This window comes from Zootoca vivipara, chromosome 5, assembly GCF_965207765.1.
Source record: "Zootoca vivipara chromosome 5, rZooViv2.hap1.1, whole genome shotgun sequence".
Taxonomy (NCBI): domain Eukaryota; kingdom Metazoa; phylum Chordata; class Lepidosauria; order Squamata; family Lacertidae; genus Zootoca; species Zootoca vivipara.
Window position 1 is genome coordinate 81,688,494 of NC_142588.1, and position 20,185 is coordinate 81,708,678.

The 20,185-nt window shown below is 39.6% G+C and overlaps 1 protein-coding gene across 4 annotated transcripts in view; it reads right to left on the bottom strand.

The window, feature by feature from the left end:
* Window positions 1-20,185, bottom strand: part of MECOM (MDS1 and EVI1 complex locus) — a 480,916-nt gene that overhangs the window by 257,156 nt on the left and 203,575 nt on the right. The window lies entirely within an intron of this gene.

Below are 20,185 nucleotides of genomic sequence, written 5' to 3' on the forward strand. Positions count from 1 at the left end.
CTATATGGATCTCCCAAGCCTGGGAAGAGTGCTCATACCACCACTTGCAGCGTCAACAAATGTGTGATATGGCACTCTATGAGATCCAACCACTCTGTGGAGCAACTGTAGCATAAAACATGTTTCTGGAAGCTTCCACACTGCTGTCATGACCACTTCTTAAGAACTAATCTGCTGGACTGGAGCAAAGATCTGTCTCATCTAGCATTCTCTTTCTGCCAGCAACCCTTGGCTGTCAGTCACCCTGGCATATGGTTATTTGGAGCTATGTTGACTAATATGGACGTTCAATTTAGTTATCATGGCAGGCAAGCAAGATCACTCTTTAATGGACTTGTCAAATCCTTAAAACACACACACGCACACACACACACGCACACACACACACACACACCTTATATAACCTAGTGGCCACCACAGTACCTTGTGGCAGTACATTCATGTTAGTTATGGTGTGGTATAAAGTTTCCCTTTGTCTGTCTTGAACCTATTGCCAATTAATTTCACTTGGTGACCCTGAGTTCTAGTATTATGAGAGGTGACCACTGATGCAGAATTGGGATATATATTTATATTTATTTTTCACCTTGTCTTAAGAGATCAGGGCAGCTTACAATAGTTCATTTTCTCATTGCATGTCTGAGAGATGGTGATTTGCCCACTTTTTCGTAGCTATGGCATGTTAAGTTTTTTTTAAGTTCAGAGTTAGGTCTGCTGTACACATTTAGCACAATGAGCTGGATCTGAAGTGGCAGAATGAGCTGCAACACTTCAGAAGGATGCAGGGTGCACTAGATAGATAGATAGATAGATAGATAGATAGATAGATAGATAGATAGATAGATGATAAATAGATAGATAGATGATAGATAGATACTGTAGGTAGGTAGGTAGGTAGGTAGGTAGGTAGATAGATAGATAGATAGATAGATAGATGATAGATAGATAGATAGATAGATAGATAGATAGATAGATAGATAGATAGATAGATGGATGGATGGATGGATGGATGGATGGATGAGAGACAGGCACACACACACACACACACACACACACACACTCACACACACTCATAGGTTGAAACCACACAACCAAAATACTTCCCCTCCCCCCCCCAAAAAAAATACCTCGTGCCTTGCAAACAGAAAACTTGCACACCAGGGAGAAATGCTCAGACAGGGGACTTTAGTAGGTGATGCTGATTTCCTACTTGCAGGGAGTCATTTGTTTTAATGATTTTAAAAGAGAGGGGAACATTTAGGTCCTGCCTGCAGACTTCCCATGGGAACCATGTTGGCCACTCTGAGAACAGGATGCTGGACTAGATGAGTCTTTTGCCTGATTCAGCGGGGCTGTTGTCCATAAACTCTGGCTTTTTCAGTTAAATGGATTAGGTGGTAACTAATGGAAAAGTCTCTGCCTGAGAAAGCTATTACCAGCCAGAGTAGACAATACAGGGCTAAATAAACAAAGAGTTGTTGTTGTTGTTTAGTCGTTTAGTCGTGTCTGACTCTTTGTGACCCCCATGGACCAGAGCATGCCAGACAAAGAGTAGTATCTAGTAAAAAGCAACTTTCTCCACTTTATTAATGCAATACCATGGTGCCAACATTATGAAATTAATCAGTCCTGGTCCCTGGCCCAGATTTTCCAGAATAAACTGACCCCTTTGATTACAGGCTGCCACCCCTGATTTTCAGGAATGGAGGAAACCAGAGTTAGGCAAGCAAAGAGGCTTAGTAATCAGATGTGACATTTCTCTCTTACAATTTATTTTAATGGAGGTTTTCTGGTTGGATCTCTCTGCATCTGGCATAAATATGAACATTACAAGTAAACACAACAGTAACTGATCAAAAGATCTCCCATCAAAACCCAAACATTCCTTGTAGCACATTTACAGAAATAAATAGCATCTCCCTTATCAAACTGAACATATATATATACCATTGCATTTTTTTTAAAAAAAAACAATACAATGGTCAAGTTTCTAGTGACCTTTGGCAAAATACTTGCAAGAATGTTTCTCAACTAATAATTCATAATGTTTAATTTGATTATAACTGCATTTCTAAACATGTTCCAAATCACCCAGGCTGCACAGGTCAGAGAAAAGTGTACTTTCACACTTTCTGTTAATGAGAGGCTTTCTTTGTTCACAGAAACCATCCTGTTACGTTCACAAATGGGGCAAGTTCTCATGGGTGCTAAAACTATTTTGCTTCTTGATCTTTCAGTCTTTATGAAAACAGATGTTGGGAGGAAAGCATCCTTAATTTCCTCAGCCAACACAATTTATCTCCACATGAAACAAGCCCCAGAAAACCTAAAAGTGGGAAGCAAATACACACATGAACACAATAGTTGCAGTTTTGATTTCCAGGCAGACCTCCTTAGGATAATAAAATTGTCCCCGTTAGGAATTGGGTAATATAATTGCAATGTCTGAGTTGGGGAATAGAATAGATTAGGTAACATGGAAGTTTAGACATTTCCCTTCATTAAAAAAAAAATCCTCATTGCTATTTTGCAATAAAAACACGAGCAAGCTTCAAAGGAAACCCTGTAGGAAAGGTTAATTGCTACTAAAAGACCAGGGTAGACACCAGTGTGTGCAATTTCTGCACAAATGTGTTATGTTGGCAGGAAAGAATGCACATGACTACGGCTGTGATATTCCTGATGAAGATGATAGAGCAGCTCTGTGCCAAGGCTAATGCCAGAGCTTTAACCTCTGTGGAGCCTGGGGTCAGTTTAAACAGTAACCTAGGCTTCTGTGTGGAATATGAGCAGGGGGGTTGACTTCCTTCCACTTGGACAAATGCTTAACCATTTAGCCGTTTTAGTATCCTTTTCCATTCCAAAGGCAAAACAAGATTCCAATATAATGTGTTTGAGAGTGAGTTGGGGAATTTTAAAGCAGCTAGGGCTCCTTAACCTTCAGCTAATAATCCAAATACAGAGATAGGCTTGAAGTTAGTAGCAACAGAAGGCCAGAGGTGTGTGTATTTAGTAATTACACAAATGTACTCAGTTAATAAAAATTTTTGGAATGAAGTGCAAAATTCAGCATTTTGAGAATCCCCTCTCTTTTGAGAAAGTTTCAAGCTATTAAGACTGCATGGACAAGTCTGAATGCCTGAAAATGTCCCATATTCTACATTATTTAAAGTACTTTTCCTACATCAAGTCCTAAGAGCATTACTTTTTTTTTAGTAATCCCGTCATATGCAGCAGGAATGTTATCATCACAAACATTACTACCTTTGAACCTTGGATATTGAAACAGCATAAATGGCTGGAATAGTATTCTTCCCAAACCTTGTTTTTAAAAGCATTTTATTCATGATCATGAAAGGGAGAAAAAAAGCATATTTCCAGTTTTTCCATTTCTGGCCTTGCAGGAGGCATGTTTCCATTCTTCTCTAAGTTCTTTAGAATTCAGCCAAAGCTAAGCAATTATAAGTAGCAATTATTTCATTGGTTGAAAGTGCATGCTTGAAATCAAAAGGTCTTAAAATTGCTTAAGTTTCATTAGATCACGGATTATTTTTTTACAAAAGCATAGCAGTATTGTTTTAATTTCAGCTGTCCTCCACCAGTGTGAATTAAAAGCGTGACTATTAGAATAAGAGCATAACTACCTAAGAAGAACCTGGCTGGATCAGGCCAGTGGCCCATCTAGTCCAGCATCCTGTTCTCACAGTGGCCAACCAGATGCCTCTGGGAAGCACACAAGCAAGGTCTAAGCATGACAATACTCCCCCCCCCTGCAGACCCTAGCAACTCATACTGCCTCCAATGGTGAAGGTAGAACATAGCCATCAGGTTTAGTAGCTGCTGATAACCTCTCCTCCATGAATTTGTCCAATCCTCTTTTAAAGCCCACCAAGTTAGTGGCCTTCACTACCTCTTGTGGGGGCAAATTCCAGAGTTTAACTGTACACTATAAGAAGTGCTATCTTTTATCTGTCATGAATCTTCCAACATTCAGCTTCATTTGATTTCCCCAAGCGCTAATGTTGCAAAACCTTTCTCTGTCCACTTCCTCCACACCATGCATAACGTTCTATCATGCCACCTCTTGCTCTCCTTTTCTGTAAACTAAAAAGGCCCAAATGTTGTAACCTTTCTTCACCGGGGTTCCTGCACCCTGTTGATCAATAGGGTTGCCCTTTTCAGAAGCTTTTCCAATTCCACAATATCCTTTTTGAGGTGAAGTAACCCAGAGGCAGATTTAAGGGACTGTGTCTGGTTCGTACTAGGTACAGAGCCTTGGGGAGCTATACGGGACGCCACAACTGTTGTTTAGAATGGAGCAAGAGAGGTGGGGATACCAAATTTGGGCAACACACAGGGCACCACTGACATCTGAGACACCAGGGTCCACCACTATGTTAACCAGAACTGTATACAGTATATGTAGTGTGGTCACACTATAGATTTGTACAGCAATATTATGCTCTTGGCAGTTTTATTTTCAGTTTGTATCCTAATCATCCCTAGCATGGAATCCACCTTTTTTACAGCTATGGCACTTACTACTACTAATAATAATAATAATAATTAATATTTTGTATACCACGATCAAAGAGTCATTCACGACATAAAAATACAAAATGAGAGCACAAAATACATAATAAAAAACAAGAACAAAAATTAAAACAATCCAACAACAACCCCCAAAACACATTTAAATAGAATGTCGAACAACAGTTTCGCCTGGCATCTAAAGATATGTAATGAAGGCAAGCCTTCCTGGAGAAAGCATTCCACAAACAGGGAGCCACTGCAGAAACAGCCCATTCTCATGTTGCTACCCTCCAGACCAGGCATCCCCAAACTTCGGCCCTCCAGATGTTTTGGACAACAATTCCCATAATCCCTGACCACTGGTCCTCTTAGATAGGGATCATGGGAGTTGTAGGCCAAAACATCTGGAGGGCCGCAGTTTGGGGATGCCTGCTCCAGACCTCTCGTGGAGGAGGCACACAAAGGAGTGCCTCACATGATGATCACAGGGCACGGGTCAGTTCATATGGGGAGAGGCAGTCTCTGAGATATTTCTTTACTGGGCCTTTTGGACTGAATTGACATTATGGTTTGTTTGTTTTTTCAATTTCATCAGAAACCATTAAACAAATTTACTTTTATAGTACAATCTTATGTATATCTACAGGGAAGTAAGTCTAGCTGAGTCCAATGGGCCTTACTCTCAGCTAAGTGTATATTAGGATTGCAGCCTTTGATGCTTGACTGAACTCACATATCAATTGCAAATTCTAAGCTTTTTCACCAAAAGGTTATATTTTTGAAATGAAATTTCAAACATGAATAAGGGATAGATGTACTGTATTCCTAAGGAATCTGTGTAACAAACAAGATCTCCCATATACTGATGAGTTTCACATTATTATATGTTCATGTCAACTGAACCTAACGTAGGTGTGAATGAATCAAGAGCTTGATTATACTTCTGCTACTTGTGCTGAATAGTTGGTTAGACATTCCAGAAGCCCTATGGAATTGTAGAAAACTACTCACCTCATTAATATTATTCAATGTGAGTTATTACCTCCTTCTAGACAGTGTTTGATTTTATTGAGCTATACAAATCCAAATTCTGATAATACTCACTCTGGTGTGCAAGTTGAAAATGTCAATGGAGTTACTTTAAGGTTGACATATATATGTAAGTAAGATTACAATCAGATTTTTGTCATTAGTTGAAATCTATAGTGTTTCCCCTGCCTGTAACAGAGAGGAATATAGGCCACAGAATATTTAGCATTTCTTTTATCTGTCTATCTTGATGGCAGCTTCAGCTTTTACAAAAAGCTCGCTTGCAGCATGGATATTTTGCAACACTATTCTGTTTTCTTTCTTGCTGCTAACACATTATTGCAGGGGGGAAATCTGCACAAAGAAAATACTGTGCATATCCAGCAGAGGTGGGAGTTCTAGTTAGTGCCAATCCCATAAAATGTTAGAAAGACAATACAGAACTAACTACTTCTGGATTTATTTCATTTCAGAAAAGAAATGGGGGGGGTGTTAATAAACAAGTAGGACTTGCGCAACAATGACACTTGACAAATAAGAGGTCCCCTGTTCCTGCTTACTCAAAGAAAAAGAAGGCACACCTTTATAATGTTTAAAAAATAATGTACAGGATGCTGACCTGTTTCATTTTATGAGTAAAATGCCCATCACTGGAATAGGCACTGTGTTTGTGCAGAGGATAATGTGATAATGCAGAGACCTTGGGGCAGTGGTGGGGGGAGTATTAATTTCACATCTATCCTGCCTTTATTCTGTGGACCTCAAGGAAGGTCCACAGGCAGTCTCCCATCTAGGTACTAACCAGAACCAGATTAGATTACCGTAGTTTAGCTGCAGCAAGATTGCTGAATTATGTGCCATGTCCCAACATGGATCCTACTGTCTTAGAAGAGGAACAGCTTCTGTCCACTCTCAACTGTGTCCCAGAGTTTAGCTCATTTGCTTTATCCTATAGAATTCAACAAGAGCCAGATCACATATGCAAAGCCCCATTTTTAAATTTTCATATCCTGCCCTATATTCTGCTTCTTGGTGGGATACTACAGTGGGACAGAATATTGAACTTGAAAGAATGTAACAAATGTAACAAAGAAATAGAGAACTAACTGTAATGTAGTATCTAGATAGAGTCATTCCAGAGTGATACACAGTATTGCAGAATTTTGTTTCATGATGCTACCATAAGGTAGATGTCAGCACTTGAGCATTAGTGAAATATGATAAGCATTCACATTCCAACACATTTAAATTTTACATAGAATATTTCATAGTCTGAAAAAGCAAGGCAACTGTGGAGTCTGAGGTCACCAGAAGTTGTTATCAACATTGCAGATGTTATTCTCTTGCTTGCTTCGTTATGCAAATTCAAAACTGAATATGAAAGACAGATTGAGGAGTTAGCATGTGATTCCCTTGGCTACTGGTCCTTTCTTTTTTTGCTTCTAAGTGGTTGTTCAATTCTTAAATCAGGATACTACTTATAAGAACCATCTACTCCCATATGATCCTGCCCATGAACTAAATAAATATAATAAGGCAGTGTTACAAAAATGTTTTAAGCAGGCACGGAAAAGAATGGAGTGAGGGCATCTGCCCGATCTCAATAGGCAGGGAATTCCAAAGTGTAGATGCTGCCACACTAAAAGGTTGTTTCTTAGAAGTGTAGAACAAGAATTATGTGGCACCTGTAACAGTTCAGATTGAAGTGGTCGAGTGGGCATATATAAAGGGACACGGCTGGCACTGTGGTCTAAACTACCAAGCCTCTTGGGCCTGCCGATCAGAAGGTCGGCGGTTCAAGTCAAAGCAATGGGGTAACCTAGCAGTTTGAAAGCACACCAGTGCAAGTAGATAAAAAGGTCAAAGGGGTCCTTTGCTTATTTACCTTTTATATGGAGTAAGGTGATCCTGCAGGTAAACTGGCCATAAACTGTTAAGGGCTTTATATACCAATAGTAACACTTTGAACTTGGCCTGGCAAAGCCAAGCATACTGCTAAAACAGGAAGTTTTAGACATCTGTAGTAGACTGCCTTGCCATGTCACCAATTATGAAGGCTTGCCCTACATTCTGGCTACAGGAATGTCAATGTGGTATTGACTAGGCTGCCAGAATCATGGAGAGCTGCATTCAAATTCCTGTTCAGCCAACTAACTGAATGACCTGGACCTGGACCTATGGTGAAGATAAATTGGGGGGGAGGTTCATGTCTACCACTTTGAGTCCTTGGGAGATGAGTAAGTTAAAAGTTAATTAATTAATAAACACAGAGCATCAGCAAACACATATATGTGCACACACTGCATGAGCCAGAAATATACTTCTTCCCCTGCACCCACCAGATAAATTAACTAAAAGTTCTAATCTGAATTCCGATATAAAAATTCTAATTCTGAATTCAGAAATTCACAACCCTCTCTTGTGTGGAATTAATGAATAACACTTGTCAATCTGTTTCTTGAATTGGACAGCTCACATAAGCATTAAGAACATTAAGAAGCATTAGGGGGGGAAGCACGATATAAATGCTATACTTTATTATTGTTGTTATTATTATTATTATCATAATTATTATAAGTCAACATATCAGACATGATTTATTTCTATATGCTACCGATATATAGAAAGAGTGTTGACAAAGAATCACCTCCCTGCCCGCCCAAAATGAGTTGAGCTACTGAAGAGGCATAATGAACTGCAGGAAAAGTAAAACACTGATAAAACTGAACACTTTGGAGAATGCAGCTGCAGCTTAAGAAAGATCATTTCTATATGAGTAAGTGGTCATTCTCGGCTAGCAGTTAATACCATGTAATAATACGCTAACTGCATGAGAACTCCACATTGTTTCTGGAATATGTCAATATCAGCTTGCACAATAACTAGCAGCATTTGGGACTCTGGATAGTGTCGGCTGTGTCTAATCGAGTAACACTGTCTAAGGCATTTGACGTGCACCAGACACTGTCTCTTAATTAGGGGCCAATATTGAAAGTCTCCGGGTCAAATTCTGCTTTTCAATTACATGGGTGCTGTTCTCCTTGATGTCAGCAGGAGCTGCACCTGCATACTCCTGTTTGGAATTAAGTATGCTGCATTCTATATATATATATATATATATACTATGGTAATTATTGCAGCAACACAAAACAGAATTTATTTGCAGTTTTACAACCTCATTTTATATATAGCTCTAGTCCAACCAACTTTGGTCAATGCATTTATACTATCTATACTTCTCCTCTACTAGAACTCAACTGCAATCATAAGCATGAAAAATTATTTGCAGTTAACAGGGTTTGAACTACAGCATTATATCAACCTGGGCGTGCCAGTAAAGTTTTGCACTGGCTGATAAAGTCTGCTCAGCAGAATATGTTCTATTCTGACTTTCAGAATCCTCTCTGGGTAACGTACAAAGTGGAACAAAAGGAAGATGAAAAACTTCCTATATGTACTATGACAGGTAAAGGACCCCTGACAGTTAAGTCCAGTCGCGAACGACTCTGGGGTTGCCGATGTTTGTCCGCAGACAGTTTTGCCGGGTCATGTGGCCAGCATGACTAAACTACTTCTGGTGAAACCAGAGCAGCACACAGAAACACCATTTACCTTCCCGCTGGAGCGGTACCTATTTATCTACTTGCACTTTGCCGTGCTTTCGAACTGCTTGGTTGGCAGGAGCTGGGATCGAACCACGGGAGCTCACCCTGTCTTGGGGATTCAAACTGCCGACCTTCCGATCGACAAGCCCAAGGCTCAGTGGTTTTACACCACAGCGCCACCCGCGTCCCTCTATATGTACTAGAGCATATAGTATACAGTCATACCTTGTTACGAATGCGTACGATATGGGATACGTATGCGCCGAACCCGGAAGTACCAGAATGGGTTACTTCCGGGTTCAGCGGTTCATGCATGTGCAGAAGTGCCAAATCGCGTTACGCACATGCGCAAATGCAGTGCTTCATGTTGCGTACTGCTCATGTTGCGTACGGGGCTCCAGAACGGATCCTGTATGCAACATGAGGTACCACTATATATAGAATACTATTCTTGGAAGGAAGGGTAAATAAGAACAGAAAGTCAAGGTGAAATGCAGGGAGAGAGAGAGAGAGAGAGAGAGAGAGAGAGAGAGAGAGAGAGAGAGAGAGAGAGAGAAGTGGATCCCATGTTAGTCCCATGAGGGAAAAGACGACTTAGGGCATATTCCAAATTAACATTTTGTATTTAAACCTTCACATATAATTTAGTGCCATTAATATATTAATATAGTGCCATGGGAATAAGTTGTAAAAATTCTAAGATCCAACTCAGAGATGTGTTAGGAAAATATTGCATTTATAAAGTTTCCACTTACCTGAACTCAATGGTTTAAAAATTAAGGGCACCCTAGATTTGCTGAGATCAGCAAGTAATGACATTCCCAGCCAGCATAAGTCCTCAACCCTAGCTCAGCTGGACATATACTGGTTTAACATCCCGGCTCAGCCAGGACTGGCAGCATTTAAACCAACGTAAGTCCTAAAAAGCAGGCATTCCATGGGAGTGATGGTGGAACGGCTGAGGTGGCGTGGGGACATACACTGGATCCTAACTCTGTTCAGCTTGGTTAAGTGACTGGGAACACGGAAGAGCTTACACCAACAGCAAGGATGGTGTAAGTCAAACTCTAAATGCTTATTTCCCTTCTGCCAGGCTTAAACTGGCTCAGTCAGCAGTAGCTCCACTCCTGGGTGGACTTTGGATCTGGTGTACTTCCCATACTTGCTCCCTTAACTGGAATGTAAGAACAATGTAATGTAAAATGTTGATTAAATAAATAGTACATTGAACTGAACAGTCATATCCCGGGCCTGATGAATCACACACTGAAAAACAGAACTTTCCATTCCACATTCTAGAAATCTATATGTACTGAGTCCTCCTACATCAGTACACTTAGCCATGTACTTCAATGTGTGTGGCAATTACTGTATGTGTGTACACCCTTTTACTCCCACCAATAAAGTAAATTGAGTTGTCTACTGCATCTTTTATTTTATTAAGCATTAATTTAAAGCATCAACTACAGATATTACTAGTACAGTTGTGATTGTGCATACTGGAGTTACCAGTACGTATGCAGCCTCTAGGTTTTGCCTCTGGGCTTGACAGCAGAGAAAAGCTCAGGTCTATGTCACAGGTGATACCTGAGGGATAGCTCAGTCCATAGAGCATGAGACTCTTAATCTCAAGGCCGTGGGTTCAAGCCCCACGTTGGGTGAAAGATTCCTGCATTGCAGGGAGTTGGACAGAATGATCTTTGTGGCCATTTCCAAATCTATGGCTCTAAGACTCTCTTTTAGGGACCCAGGTGGCGCTGTGGTTAAACCACTGAGCCTAGGGCTTGCTGATCAGAAGGTTGGCGGTTCGAATCCCTGTGACGGGGTGAGCTCCCGTTGCTTGGTCCCGGCTCCTGCCAACCTAGCAGTTCGAAAGCACGTCAAAATGCAAGTAGATAAATAGGAACCGCTACAGCGGGAAGGTAAACGGCGGTTCCATGTGCTGCTCTGGTTTGCCAGAAGCGGCTTTGTCATGCTGGCCACATGACCTGGAAGCTATACGCCGGCTCCCTCGGCCAATAATGCGAGATGAGCGCGCAACCCCAGAGTCGGTCACGACTGGACCTAATGGTCAGGGGTCCCTTTACCTTTACCTTTATGTCACAGGTGAGCTCACAAGCCCTTCTGCGTCTTTACAGACAGGCCTCAGATTTCAACCACCACTGCCCCCAATAATGTACAGTAAACCCAGACAATCTTCAGAACTGACAGCCCAATCCACAAGCCCCTTAAAAACCAAGCATTCTCACTTGAAACAAAATGCAGCTGCATTGAAGTTACCAGGATAAAATCAGCTTAATTCCTAATATTTTGTCTTAGCGCAATTGTAAAACAGTCTATAAGTGAATTAAACTTTATCTCACAATATATATATATTTAAAACACCCTAGCCTACTTGAAAACATAAAGTCATTAGTAGACCTTCATCTTTTTAAATTGGGATGTCACAAATTAATGCTGGGAATTACACGTTTTCCTGTTTAAAAGAAAGCTGTAATCACAGATGACTATTCCTCCAAATTACAATAAAGATAGATAACAGAATGAATTATAAAACAAAGGTTAGAGACAGAAACTGAGCATTGTGGCGGTAACGACTTTTAATTGGATTCAGTTTATCACATTTTTCAGAGTACCACAGAAGCAGAAGAAAGGATTAGAATTATTTCCACATTTCACTGTTTGGCATAATGAGAAAACAGAGGGAGGTCCTCATCCCTGATGCGTATGGTGAGCCACAGGAGATGTTTAACATGTCAGGATATAGTAGCGTATGGTCCCGAGACACAAATGCGTGGGCTCCATTATAATGTAGCAAAGTGTAATCAATTGGGGGGGGATGGCTAGGTCATGAAAATTTGTTAGGCAAGAGCATAATTTCTAAAAGGAAATTTAACCCCTTAGTGTCATCAGTGACTTGTATATTTAACCTACAGGAACCTTTTGTTTAAAAAAAACAGTAGTGGGGAAATGTTTTGTTTCCCCCAAATGATTTATGAATTAATAAAAATTATGGATAATTCTAAGTGACTGCTACTAAAAAGAAAGAGATGTCACCATTTGCATTGGTGGGATGCAATTCTGCAACACCTCAGGTTTATCAATTGCAATTTCTTTCTACACAGCTTTGAGGTTCTAGACATCCTGATGTTAAATATTTATGTTTGAACAATATGATCCTATGCATGTTTATTTAGAAGTAAAACTCAGTGAGATATGCTGCCTGATAAGTGTGTTTACGACAGGCACCCAACTACTGCTACACCAAAAAACCAATGGGAGATATCAATTTAAAACAATATTAATACCATGGGCATAGGCTCCAGGGGGGCAGGGGGGCAGATGCCCCCATAATCAATAAAAATCAATAAAAATACATAGCAAACTGAGGTTCTGCCCCTCCTAACAAAAGGCTTGCCCCTCCCTAACAAAAACGCCCATGCTTAATACTATTACAGAAGACAATGGGTGTGTGAGATAAGTGAGAAGGTAATGTGCCTGGGTAACCTGTGTCTTGGCATGTATTTTCATTTAGTAAGACCCAGAATTAGCATTGGTTTCTACAGCTAAAGAAGAAATACCACCCATTTCCAGCCGGTTAAAGCTTTTCCATGCTACATTACTCCTCCTTTTACTGCTATATTTTAGAATTTGCATATATCAAACTGCCAAGCTCAACCTAGTAAATGACCCTTTACTCCATATACAATTCCAAATCTATGGGCCTGGTTGGAATTTGACTATGGTCTGGATCCTAATATAACATAAGGAAATTCATAGAAGGGAATTTTCCCATCTCTTCCCTGTAGCCACTCGCATTCTCCAAAAAGCCTCTCTGGGAAACTGCTGCAGAAATCAATTGAAAAGCATTTATTGCCTTGCATTTTATCCTGCATTTCTTCTATCAGGGAACCTAAGGGGAAATGTATGCATGTGGTACCCAGGCAATCACACATCCAGGCACTGATCAGCTGCAGACCTGCCTTCATGTAAGAACCAATCCAGATTCCAACACATCAGCTGAAACTTTTCATTCTACAGAAGGAAATTTCCATTCTTTAAGGAAAGGAAAGAGATTTCTTACCGCAGCCTAACCACAGCCAGCACCCCGTTCACTCAACCCATTATGAGTGAAGAAGCGCACCTTCCAAGTCAAAGGCTGAGTTTCAGCAACTTTCACAAATTTCACAATGAATTGTGGTTTTTATTATTAAATGAGTTACCCAGCTTCCAACCATATCTATTTAATAGAAAGAGAACCAATATTCTTTCCAGTACCAGGTTATTCATGCCATACATTTATTGTCCACATCAGTGGTTCTCAAAGGTGTAAGAGGAGAGAATAGTGAATGTTGCAGGAAGATTCGAGGACAATCAAAGAAATATTGAAAGATTTCAGTATAGTGTAATATAGTGCCGTATACTATACTATACTATACTATACTATACTATACTATACTATACTATACTATAGTATCAAAATATTTTATTTTTTAAATATATAACCAGAATCAGTATCCACACCTCTCTTCAATAGTATTGACTATTCTTCTACAGTTCTCCATGACATATTGTTATGAACAGGGATTTTCAACTCTGAAAAATATGAAAGATCAGAAAAGACAAAGATTTCTTTCTGAGATGAGAGTTTGTCTCAAATTAGATGTAATATATATGAGATTCAGCAAAAGCAACCTCACATTTCTCATTGCGTTTGGATACATACTTAAGGTACATGTATAAGATGCTTGTTTATGGAATGATTCATGTTCCTATGTAGCTGCATTGTTCTATACTTTCTGGATGTTCCATGATCATATTATGATGTAGTTGTGTTCTATGTTATAAATCAAGCACTGCTAAGAGTTGTTTCTTTTTGTTTTCCAATGTGTGTTTTTTAAAAAAAATGGTGTGGCATGAGCAAATTCTGAAAGTGTGGCCCAGAGAAAAAAGTTTGAGAACAAAGTCTGCTCTATATGGACAACTTTAATTTTCTTCAGAAAACCATTTTTTAAATCCTACCTTCGGAAAAATGACACTTTTGCCTTGTGAAATGAAGTTTCAAACACATGATGAGAGGGGAAAATATCTGGGGAGGTTTTGCGCATCCCTGGCATTCATAATGTGCAGACTGAGCGATTAGTGATTAGTGAAGTTAGCAATAATTCCCAATTATGTAGTATGTATTTCACAGCAGGCTGGTGTTCAGATTTTACATCTAAATGGGTACTACTCTCCCCTCACCCCATTCTAGTGATGGTTTAATCATTTGTGGGTTTGCTCTGTATAGCTTTGTTACTACATCATGGAGACAGAGGCTGTTGTAGAACCACCCAACCAGAAAGTCTTTAATTATGTTATTACACTAATAGACCCTTAATTATATGTGAATGCCAGGATGCAACATCACAGTAAGCCCTTGAAATGCTAATAAAAACATGAGAAACCAATCCGGTAATCAGAAAAAGTATCAATTCAACCTACAATGCCATCAACTTGAAAAGAAAAATCAAACCCTGGCAAGAATATTTTCCACCATTTATTTTGCATGGGAAATTCCAAGCCTTACTTCCCCCACCAGCTACTTGTCAGCCGCCAACCATCATCAAATTTCTCCAAGGTCATAACAATAATAAATAGAACATACTTAGCTGATTGGGAAAGTCATGAATCTTAAGAGGCTGTATAGTATACATGGAGATATATGTCATGACTTACTATGGTATCTTAAGTATATTTATCATAGTTAAATTTGTTTTATTTATTTCTTTTTTCTTCCCCATCTTTGTCCAGCTTTTGCCCAATAAGGTCTAAAACCATGTCTAAAACCATGTTTGTGAAAATAATTTCAAAATACAAAGTGGGAAATTCCGTTCTTGTGGAGTTGGTCTTCCACATGAACAAAGAGGGAGGAGAGAGTATACTGGGCTGGTTTTCTTTCTCTTTCATCCTCCTCACTTCATCCTCTTCCTTGCCACAAGTGACAGCTGTGCCCATTGATGAGCAACAGGGGGGGGATGTGAAGAGGGAGAAAAAGACAAGCCAAACATATTTCACCTGCCTCCGTTCAGCTAGAGATGTAAAGGCCCAGGAAAAAACCCAGAAAAATACTGTGTGTGTGCTTTTTCCCCAAAGACTTGTTTTGTTTTGTTTTCAGAATATGAATAAAATGTTGAAGACACTGTGTATTCACTCCCTGCCAAAAGATATCAAAAAATTGCCTCTCTAACACGAGAGCAAGATACATTTCTGCCTCTAGGGGGCACTGCCTTTGTCACAAGAGAATGAAGAAGGATTCTGTGTCTTCTTTGGTTATGGGCGTCTCCTTGTTGTCATAGTTAGTGAATCTATTTCTGTCCTCTTGACTTGACTAGGCTTCAAATAACTGGTAAGGGCAGAACCTACAGAGTAACTGAATTTTGTTGCCATTCAATATATTCTGCTGCAAAGAAAGAAACTGGTCTATGTTAGGAAATACACCAAATGAAGAAATAAACTAACATGTGAAAAGGTGACCCTGCTGAGATACAGCTGGGGACATATGCTGGCTGGGAATGTCTTAACTTGGTCATCCCAGCAAATCTAGGGTAAGATTGTGCACTTAATTATTAAACCAAAGAGTTCAGCTAAGTGGAAACTTTAGTTATAAATGCAGTATTTTCCTAAACAGATCTCTGAGCTGGATCTTATATATTTGATATTAATGGCACTAAATTATTACTTAACCTTTGACCCCCCAGATGCTTGTGAAATGCAAGTCCTATCAGCCCTAGCAACCATGGCTAAGCAAGATTTTCCAGGCTGCATGAAGCATTTGACAGTTCAGAATTGGGGAGGCTTGCAAGTGATCCCTGACTGTCAAATGGGTGGGGAGCTTTGGATTGGATTGGAAATCTGATGAGCCATTTTCCAATTGAACAGTGTTAAGTGTTTCTGTGTAAAGATGCTCAGTTTGTAATAAAACCAAATATTACACAGTAAAAAATAAGTATTAAGATGTCATTATCTACAAACTTAAGTGGCATTGCTACACAGAACCATCTCTGCAATCTTCCCCCTTTTTGCCAAATCTTTTTTATTGATTTTCAAATTTTTACAAACTGGTCACTAATTAAAACGAAGTAAAACAAATTTAACCTTTTTCCTAATCTGACTTCCTGCATGCCTTCCTGGATGTGTTGATGGTTCTCCTTAGTCATATTCCTCAATTATTTCTAGTTTATCTTCAAGTGTTACAGATACCTTACATTACAATATATTTGCTTTTTAACTTAATTCCTTTCCAAACAACTATCCATCAACCAATCCCTGCATGTATATTAAGTTAAAATTTTCAATTTCAACAAGTGAGGTTACTTATCAGATTGTCAATCCCTGCTAAATCTTTGATTAATATCAATTAACATAAAATGAAACTTCTCCTTCCATCTCTGTGTGTAGAGACATAACAATATTCTTGCTGCTCAACTCCTTTGTCCCATGTCACATGTAATCAGCAGTCTTTTTTTAAAAAAAAGATAGGAACTCCATGGTCAACCATCTCACTCAATATATTTTCCCACCAGCAACATCATAGCAACCAGCCCGCAATGTGTGTGGGGGGGGGGATTCTCCTAGATCTTTCACAATCCTTATTACAGCCTCTCCCCCTGATCCAAGCCACTTGAGTGGATATGTCCCACCAATGGAATTTCCAGTTCTTCTTTATGTAGACAAATCTCCTTTCTGGCTGGTTTGCTTTTAATTCCTCCATCGTACAGTGGTACCTCAGTTTAAGTACACAATTGGTTCTGGAAGTCTGTACTTAACCTGAAGCGTACTTAACCTGAAGTGAACTTTCCCACTGAAAGTAATGGAAAGTGGATTAAACCGTTCCAGATGGTCCGCGGAGTACTTAAACCGATGTGTACTTAACCTGAAGCGAACTTTCCCATTGAAAGTAATAGAAAGCAGATTAATCCATTCCAGTCGGGTCCGCGGAGTACTTAAACTGAAAGTACTCAAACCGAGGCGTACTTAAACCGAGGTATGACTGTATATTATCCAATGATCCAACAGTCTTGCAAACTTCCAACTTGTATCTACATATCATGACCTACTCTGCTTTGATTCAACTCACTTCTCAAATATATTTCAAGATGAAGCATGTCATGTCTGAAGCTCCATCAGCTGCATTAGTTCACCATGCTCAAATCCTTTGAAAGAAACAATTTGTGTTGATTTGAGCAACAATTAATCATCACATTAATAGAAGGGCTAGTAGTTGCAGTTGATAGGGGAAGTGATAGTTTGTTTGTTGAGAAATTCTCCCCTGCTGGGTTCTACTTTTTGAAAGCATACCTTTAATTTTTGTATGAACACAATATGCCTAAATTGGTACCTGGCTGCTGTTGAAATGAAGTCATATTTTGAAGAAAGCCCATCACATACATCCAAACACTAACACGGTCATGGATGGGGATACTCAGTTAAATAGATGTTTGTCTAGAAGAGTCATCATCTGGCTAGCATCTCTGCTGAATGTTTCTAAGCAGCTAACTGATGTATACTAAACAAATTTGGTTTGGCTGCAGCTAAAGCCGCCCTGTGGAAATTCTCAACATACATTTGTTTGATTGAGCTGTCATTTTCAGTTGATCTGCTGATGATCTGTGTCACTTTGTTTAAATGTCCTTGCATTTTTTTTCTTTATACAGCAAAAAAAGAAGAAGAAGAAAGAAAAGAAAGGCACGCTTTCTGTGATGGATTAAATGAAGGTGAAATTCGAGAGTTACTCCTGTTTTCGATTTCTGTGTTCCCAGACAGGTGGGTCTGGAATGACAAAGAACTTCATACGCCAACACTTGAAAAAACAGAATAGAGTAGATGCCCTTATGATTTAAAGCATCCACAGATGTGTCAGCTTCCAAATGCTCCTGTTTTAGGAGTCACTGGAATCAGTAACTGGAACAACAAATATTATTTATATAAACTGGGGTAGCAAAAGATCCTAACCTTACAGCCACACATCAAAATCTTTGCACAGGGAAAAGCCATCATGCACACAGCACTGTACAGTACCAACTATTTTTGCTCCACAGAAACCTCTGTGTCTGTATTTTGTTCTACTCCAGTTCTCTTCTGCTATTGCAGTTTTCGCACCCTCAATATTACATCCTCACTGTACCACTAACTCTGCACCCCTTACTTATGCCTTCTATTTTGTCTTATTTGGCCTCCCCCCCAACTACTTAGCCTTCCTGCTACCCCTTCTTTATGCCTCCCGGTAGTAGCTATGGAGTAGGTCTACTACCGGAAGGAGTGTATGAGCAACCCACTGCTAACTCATATGGCACATCTCATCCAAGCCCACTATGCATAAGTTTGGGGGAAAAAATCAGTCTAAATATTGAATTATGTATATTTTAAGCATTTTCCTTGATTTAAAAAAATATTTCTAGGCTTCCACAATAAATAACAAGCTAGGAAAACTCTAACAAGGCATTTCCAGAGGTCTTCAGACTTTGTCCATCATTTGATTCCTTAAAAAAAAAAATCTGATAGACATGTTTACTTTTTAACATCCATGGCCGGAGGATTTCAATACACAAATGCAGCAAATCAGGGAGGTATGCACTCTTCACTTGTCTGGAGAAAACTGTTTACATGAAAATCATGATTGTGTATGATTAGGCTGAAGCAGAAATACTGTTTTGTGTGTGTGTGTGTTAATATTTATTACTCCAATGACATGCCACCGATAGACACAGAAACATTTAACCCACAGGCAGGTTAGTAAGAGAGCCAGCAAGGTCCTGTCCAGATTTCTCACTGAACATTCAGTCTTATTTAATGGCAATTAGAAACTGGGGGGAAAGCTGCTGTTTGGGGAAATAAAAATACAGTTCTCCAGCATGCATCCTAAGGGTTGGATATGCAAGGAAGCTTTCTAGCTCATGGCACTAGAGGCCTCAACAATCTAGGATTTCCCATTGTAAAGAAAGGGAATTGAAGCTGAAAAGCACAGTAAAGCTGTGGACATGTTCACAGCTTGCTCTGCCTTGCTCTGATCTTCATATGTTTTCCATAATGCCTGTATGGTTTTAAAAAAGAAAAAAAAGATGCTCCAACAGAGATGACCAACATGGTCTTCATTGGTGATCATGGTCACTATGGTGCCCATGGTCTCTGCATAGCTGTCAAGTTTTCCCTTTTCTCGCAAGGAAGCCTATTCAGCATAAGGGAATTTCCCTTTAAAAAGGGAGAACTTGACAGCTATGGGTCTCTGGTTTGGGGGCCCTCATGATTTTTTGATATATATATTTTTGCCTGTAAGTGGGACTTCTCTGAATGGGGGGAGGATGGGTTGCTAAGGCATGCCGTGTGTGTGTGTGTGTGTGTGTGTTAGAGAGAGATGCAGTTGGCCATAAACAGAGGCAGAGATATACGTTGAGCATGTGCCGTGGGGAGGTGGAAGCTAGGAACGTGGGTCTGTGTATGTGTAGCCTGAGAGGGAGTGATGCACTTGGGCAGAGAGAGACATGTGAAGTGTGTGTCTGTGAGTGGGAGATTCATGCTTCTCTGTGGTCTGCATGTGCAGTGTGTGAGAGAGACAGACAGAGAGTATGGAATAGCCCACTTGTAGTTTTCCCTGTGCTACAGAATGCTCCCTGTTGTTATTATTTTAAAAAAGGACACTAAGCCCAAAATAGAGGGAAATCAAATGCTCTATTGGGGGGGGGGGAGAGTCCCAAATAAAGAAGACTGGCAACTTAAATTAATGGAATATGTTGAAATGGCTAAATTAACTGGAAGACTAAGAAATCAAGAAGAAAGACAACAAATTGAAAAAAGAATGGAAAATGTTTATTGCATATTTACAAAAGCATTGTAAAGAAGTTAATATAGCAGGTTTTTAAAAACACTTGTAATATTAAGGAAAATGTTTAAAATTGGAAATAATTAAGGATAAAGAAATTATATGTATAATATAATATAGTTTAAGATATATAAAAGAACCAGGGGAGGAAATGGAGGGA